This window comes from Chelonia mydas, chromosome 3 (assembly GCF_015237465.2).
Source record: "Chelonia mydas isolate rCheMyd1 chromosome 3, rCheMyd1.pri.v2, whole genome shotgun sequence".
Classification (NCBI taxonomy): Eukaryota; Metazoa; Chordata; order Testudines; family Cheloniidae; genus Chelonia; species Chelonia mydas.
In genome coordinates, this window is record NC_057851.1 from 201288104 (window position 1) to 201294103 (window position 6000).

The following is a 6000-nucleotide window of genomic DNA, read 5'->3' on the forward strand; positions in this document are numbered from 1 at the left end:
TTGCTTCTTGGCATGTCTGTTAGTGTTGTTTTATTTTTTCGCCATTCTCTTACTTGCTTCTCATTGATACAGAATTCACGAGCAGCGGCGCATTTATTGTTTGCTTCTGCATATTCAACAACTTTAAGTTTGAATGCTGCGTGATAAGCAGACCTTTTGATTTTACCATTCATTTTAAATACTAGTATGAAAATAGATTATTATTATTGTAGTTATAAATTTTGTAGGACTTTATATAGGAATGTCACCTGCTTTATCACTGGCAAATTATTATTGTTCTTTTTTTATTTCAAAGCAGCCCTGTAGAATGGCATTTCTGTGGGGATAACAGGCTATTTCAATTTTATTCGAGAGTCCATCGATTCTGCACGTTATATTTTGTGAACTGCATGGGTCAAATGTCATGCAGATCTGCAGCACTGCTTTTTTAGTATTCCTTTCAAGCCAAATTAGTCCACTAAACAAAGCCTTTGCAACTTTAAAAGGCTGCAGTATTGACATCGATAAATGGGTCGGCAAACTTTGGCTCCCGGCCTGTCAGGGTAAGCCGGGTTGGGACATTTTGTTTATACATTGCCTGGGAACGGCGAACCGCGGCCGCAGGGGGCTGAGGGGCTCCATGCCTGCAGACGCTCTGGGTAAACAAAACGACAATGTATTAGATATTCAATTCAATGATTTCATAGAGTTTAAAATCATCAAATTTTGATGTAGACCTGTTTATAAGCCGACCCCCACGCTTTGATGTGTCACTTTTTTACCAAAAATATTCGGCTTATGAACAAGTATATATGGTAATATGGCAAAATACAATGTTTCCAATAAGTTCCTGGAATGTACTGGGGACAACCTATTGTTTCAGAAAGAGAAAGAAGTGACCTGGGGCAGCCATTTTAGATTTGATTCTGACCAACAAAGAGGAATTGGTTGAGAATCTAAAAGTGGAAAGCAATTTAGGTGAAAGTGATCATGAAATGATAGATATCATGATTGTAAGGCAAGAAAGGAGTGAGAGCAGCAGAATAAGGACAATGTATTTCAAGAAGCACACTTGAATAAACAAAGGGAACTGGTAGGTAAGCTCTTATGGGGATAAACTCCAAGGGATAAAAGAATTCGGGAGAAGAGGTAGTTTCTCAAGGAGACAATATTAAATGCACAACTACCAACTATTCCCATACGAATGAAAGAAAGGAAGAATAGTAAGAGGCGAATATGGTTCCATCAGGAGCTCTTTAATGACCTGAAAATCAGAAAGGAATCCTACAAAAAGCAGAAACATGGATGAATTGCTAAGGAGAAGTACAAAAGAATAGCACAGGTATGTAGGGACAAAAGTCAGAAAAGCTAAGCCACAAAAAGAGTTACACCTAGCAAAGGATATAAAAGGCAACAGAGGTTCTTTAAATACATTATGAGCAAAAGAAAGAAAGGAAAGTGTAGGTCTTCTACTTAGCAGGGAAGGAGAGCTAATACCTGATGGCATCAAGAAGACAGTGTTTAATGCCTAATTTGCTTCAGTCTTCATTGAAAAGATTAATAACGGCCAGATACTCAACACAATTCAAATTAACAGCAAAGAATATAAGCCAAAATAGGGAAAGAACAGGCTAAAGAATATTTAACTAAGGTAGATGTATTCAAGCCAGCAGAGCCTGATGAAATTCATACTAGGGTGTTTAAGGAACTAGTGGAAGTAATCTCAGACTCATTAGCAATTCAAGCACTTATGGAGGACAGGTGAGGTCCTAGACAACTGTAGAAGGGCAAACGTAGTATGAATGACTCACTGTCAAACTGGGAGGGCATATCTAGTAGGGTCCTGCAGGGGTCAGTTCTGTGTTTCACCCACATATTTATTATTGGGGCATTTAGTGCACTGGATGAGGTACACCACTTGTTGTGATAGGTATGCGTAGGAATCATGGATCTTGAAAGGTGTGTTGTGAGGGTTGTTGATCATCGTGGTAATGCAGATATGTCCATAGGTTTTGCACCTGTTGTTCTGGCAGGATCTGGTGCCACTTTGAGCTAGTGTCCTGATCTGTGCGGATCTTGATTCTGATGAACTTGGAGAGGTTGGGGGGTTGTTTGAAGGCTAGAAGAGGGGGTTCAGGAAAGATTTATTTCAGGATGTGGTCCCCATACAACCAGAGTATGGGTTGTAACTGTTTGATGATACTCCATACGGGTTCCAGTGTGGGATAGTAGGTGACAACTAGGGGTGTACGGTCAAGGGAGATTATTTCTATATTGAACCGGGTTCTTGCAGGTGAAATGAGAATCACTACGCTCTCAAATGAACTTACTCAGAAAAATGACAAAAGACAACAACTCCACATCACCTGTGGGTGAATACTTTTCACAACGATCACTCTATACCTGACCTCTCAGTTGTCATCCTCAAAGGAAATCTGCACAACGCTTTCAAAAGACGACTGTGGGACCCTAAAGTCATAACTTTGCCAGACACTAAAAATCATGGACTGAACAGGAACACTGGATTTATGGCTTATTACAACAATCTATATAACCCATTAACCGTGCCTCACCTCCAGCTTTACCCCAGTTCCTATGACTGGAGAGGCATTCAGGGGCCCACTTCACCTTGAAAGGTCCCTTGAAATATGTGCTAACTACTTACGCTCAACAATCTGATCCACCTTGTATTTAGCTGTGACGCTCATTTCCCAGGGCTGAAGAGCAGCTGTGCGCGCTGGGAAGCTTGTCTCTCTCACCAACAGAAGTTGGTGCCGCAACAAATATTCCCTCACCCACATGGTCTCTATGAGGGCAAATAACCAGCCGAGGAAAATCATGGCCCATTAAACCACTCCGGTTCTTTGGGCCCGTCAGTGCAAGGGCAGCACAAGAACAACCCGACCTCATGCGTATTTCAACAGGTTGCTGTCAAGATGCGGCTGGTAAGGACACCAGCAGGCGCGGATCAGAAACCGACTTAGGGCTTGTCTAGAGAGAGCCAGCGCCTGGCAAGCTGGGGCGTAAAGCGACGGGGCATGAGCCAGCCCCAAGCTCTCTGCCTTGGCGGCCCCTGCTGCCACACACCAGCCCTTCCCAAGGGTGCACGGGCCTGCTCCCATTACAACCCCCCCCACGCACCCCGCCCTCTCCCGGCCCCCCCCCCGCCCTCTTCCGCGCCCCCCGCCTGCGCCCCCCGCCTGCACTCCCCCCCGCGCCCCCCGCCTGCACTCCCCCCCGCTCTCTCCCGCGCCCCCCGCCTGCACTCCCCCCCCGCTCTCTCCCGCGCCCCCCCGCCTGCACTCCCCCCCGCTCTCTCCCGCGCCCCCCCGCCTGCACTCCCCCCCCGCTCTCTCCCGCGCCCCCCCGCCTGCACTCCCCCCCCGCTCTCTCCCGCGCCCCCCGCCTGCACTCCCCCCCGCTCTATCCCGCGCCCCCCGCCTGCACTCCCCCCCGCTCTCCCCCGCTCTCTCCCGCGCCCCCCGCCTGCACTCCCCCCCCGCTCTCTCCCGCGCCCCCCGCCTGCACTCCCCCCCCGCTCTCTCCCGCGCCCCCCCGCCTGCACTCCCCCCCGCTCTCTCCCGCGCCCCCCCGCCTGCACTCCCCCCCCGCTCTCTCCCGCGCCCCCCGCCTGCACTCCCCCCCCGCCTGCACTCCCCCCCGCGCCCCCCCGCCTGCACTCCCCCCCCGCTCTCTCCCGCGCCCCCCGCCTGCACTCCCCCCCCCGCTCTCTCCCGCGCCCCCCGCCTGCACTCCCCCCCCGCTCTCTCCCGCGCCCCCCGCCTGCACTCCCCCCCGCTCTCTCCCGCGCCCCCCGCCTGCACTCCCCCCCGCCTGCACTCCCCCCCGCTCTCTAACGCGCCCCCCGCCTGCACCCCCCCGCTCTCTCCCGCGCCCCCCCGCCTGCACTCCCCCCGCTCTCTCCCGCGCCCCCCCGCTCTCTCCCGCGCCCCCCCGCCTGCACTCCCCCCCCGCTCTCTCCCGCGCCCCCCCGCCTGCACTCCCCCCCGCCTGCACTCCCCCCCCGCTCTCTCCCGCGCCCCCCGCCTGCACTCCCCCCCCGCTCTCTCCCGCGCCCCCCGCCTGCACTCCCCCCCGCTCTCTCCCGCGCCCCCCGCCTGCACTCCCCCCCCGCTCTCTCCCGCGCCCCCCGCCTGCACTCCCCCCCCGCTCTCTCCCGCGCCCCCCGCCTGCACTCCTCTCCCGCGCCCCCCGCCTGCACTCCCCCCCCGCTCTCTCCCGCGCCCCCCGCCTGCACTCCCCCCCGCGCCCCCCCCCCGTGCTCCCCCCCCGCTCTCTCCCGCGCCCCCCCCCCCGTGCTCCCCCCCGCTCTCTCCCGCGCCCCCCCCCCCCGTGCTCCCCCCCGCTCTCTCCCGCGCCCCCCCCCCCCGTGCTCCCCCCCGCTCTCTCCCGCGCCCCCCCCCCCCCCGTGCTCCCCCCCGCTCTCTCCCCACCTGCACGGCCCGGTGCAGCCCCTCGCCCACGGCCAGGTTGAAGGACTCGACGTGGGCCCGGGTCAGCTCCTGCAGGGCCGGGCGCTGCCGCTCGCGGGGCCGCCCGTAGCCCGGCGCCGTCAGGGGCGCGAGGCTGGGCCGCTCGGGCAGGCCCCCCCCACCTCGCCGCCGCCTCCATGCTGCGCCGCGCGGCTCCGACGGCTCCCGGCGTGCCCCGCGCGGCCCAACCGACCCGGCCGCTCCACGCGCTCGCCGCTTCCGGAACCCGGCCCCGCCCCCCGGGCCGCGCGCGCCGCGGAACCAACCGCTGTCCGCAGCCACGGGGCCCTCAGCGCGACCCCTCCCCACCTCCGTCCACCCACCCAGGGCCCTCAGCGCGACCCCCCTCCTCCCGTCCACTGCCCCTCCCGGGCCCTCAGCGCGACCCCCCTCCTCCCGTCCACTGCCCCCCCCCGGGCCCTCAGCGCGACCCCCCTCCTCCCCACGGGGCCCTCAGCGCGACCCCCCTCCTCCCGTCCACTGCCCCCCCGGGCCCTCAGCGCGACCCCCCTCACCCCACGGGGCCCTCAGCGCGACCCCCCTCCTCCCGCCACTGCCCCTCCCGGGCCCTCAGCGCGACCCCCCTCCTCCCGTCCACTGCCCCCCCGGGCCCTCAGCGCGACCCCCCTCCCCCCACGGGGCCCTCAGCGCGACCCCCCTCCTCCCGTCCACTGCCCCCCCGGGCCCTCAGCGCGACCCCCCTCCTCCCGCCACTGCCCCCCCCGGGCCCTCAGCGCGACCCCCCTCCTCCCGTCCACTGCCCCTCCCGGGCCCTCAGCGCGACCCCCCTCCTCCCGCCACTGCCCCTCCCGGGCCCTCAGCGCGACCCCCCTCCTCCCGTCCACTGCCCCCCCGGGCCCTCAGCGCGACCCCCCTCCCCCCACGGGGCCCTCAGCGCGACCCCCCTCCTCCCGTCCACTGCCCCCCCGGGCCCTCAGCGCGACCCCCCTCCTCCCGCCACTGCCCCTCCCGGGCCCTCAGCGCGACCCCCCTCCTCCCGTCCACTGCCCCTCCCGGGCCCTCAGCGCGACCCCCCTCCTCCCGTCCACTGCCCCCCCGGGCCCTCAGCGCGACCCCCCTCCCCCCACGGGGCCCTCAGCGCGACCCCCCCTCCTCCCGTCCACTGCCCCCCCGGGCCCTCAGCGCGACCCCCCTCCTCCCGCCACTGCCCCTCCCGGGCCCTCAGCGCGACCCCCCTCCTCCCGTCCACTGCCCCCCCGGGCCCTCAGCGCGACCCCCCTCCTCCCGTCCACTGCCCCTCCCGGGCCCTCAGCGCGACCCCCCTCCCCCCGTCCACTGCCCCTCCCGGGCCCTCAGCGCGACCCCCCTCCTCCCCACAGGGCCCTCCCCATCTCCGTCCACCCCCCACAGGGCCCTCAGCGTGACCCCTCACCACCTCTGTCCACCCCCGGCAGGGCCCTCAGAGCAACCCCTCCTCGCCCCCCCCAGAGCTCTCAGAGCTCCCACCTCCATCCACCCCCGACAGGATGCTTAGTGCAATGCCCCCTCCGCCCTCAGAGCAACCCCG

At 61.5% G+C, this 6000-nt stretch overlaps 1 protein-coding gene across 2 annotated transcripts in view; it reads right to left on the reverse strand.

Annotated features, from left to right (window-relative positions):
- Positions 1-4638, reverse strand: part of POLR1B (RNA polymerase I subunit B) — a 34940-nt gene extending 30302 nt beyond the window's left edge. Inside the window, exon 1 of one of the 2 annotated variants that reach the window (XM_037896306.2) lies at positions 4434-4638. The gene's annotated coding sequence lies outside the window, so the exon portion shown is untranslated. Of the gene's footprint in view, positions 1-2552; positions 2574-4433 lie in introns of those variants that run through there. The other variant, XM_043544185.1, reaches the window with a different exon arrangement.
- Positions 4639-6000: the final 1362 nt, after the last annotated feature.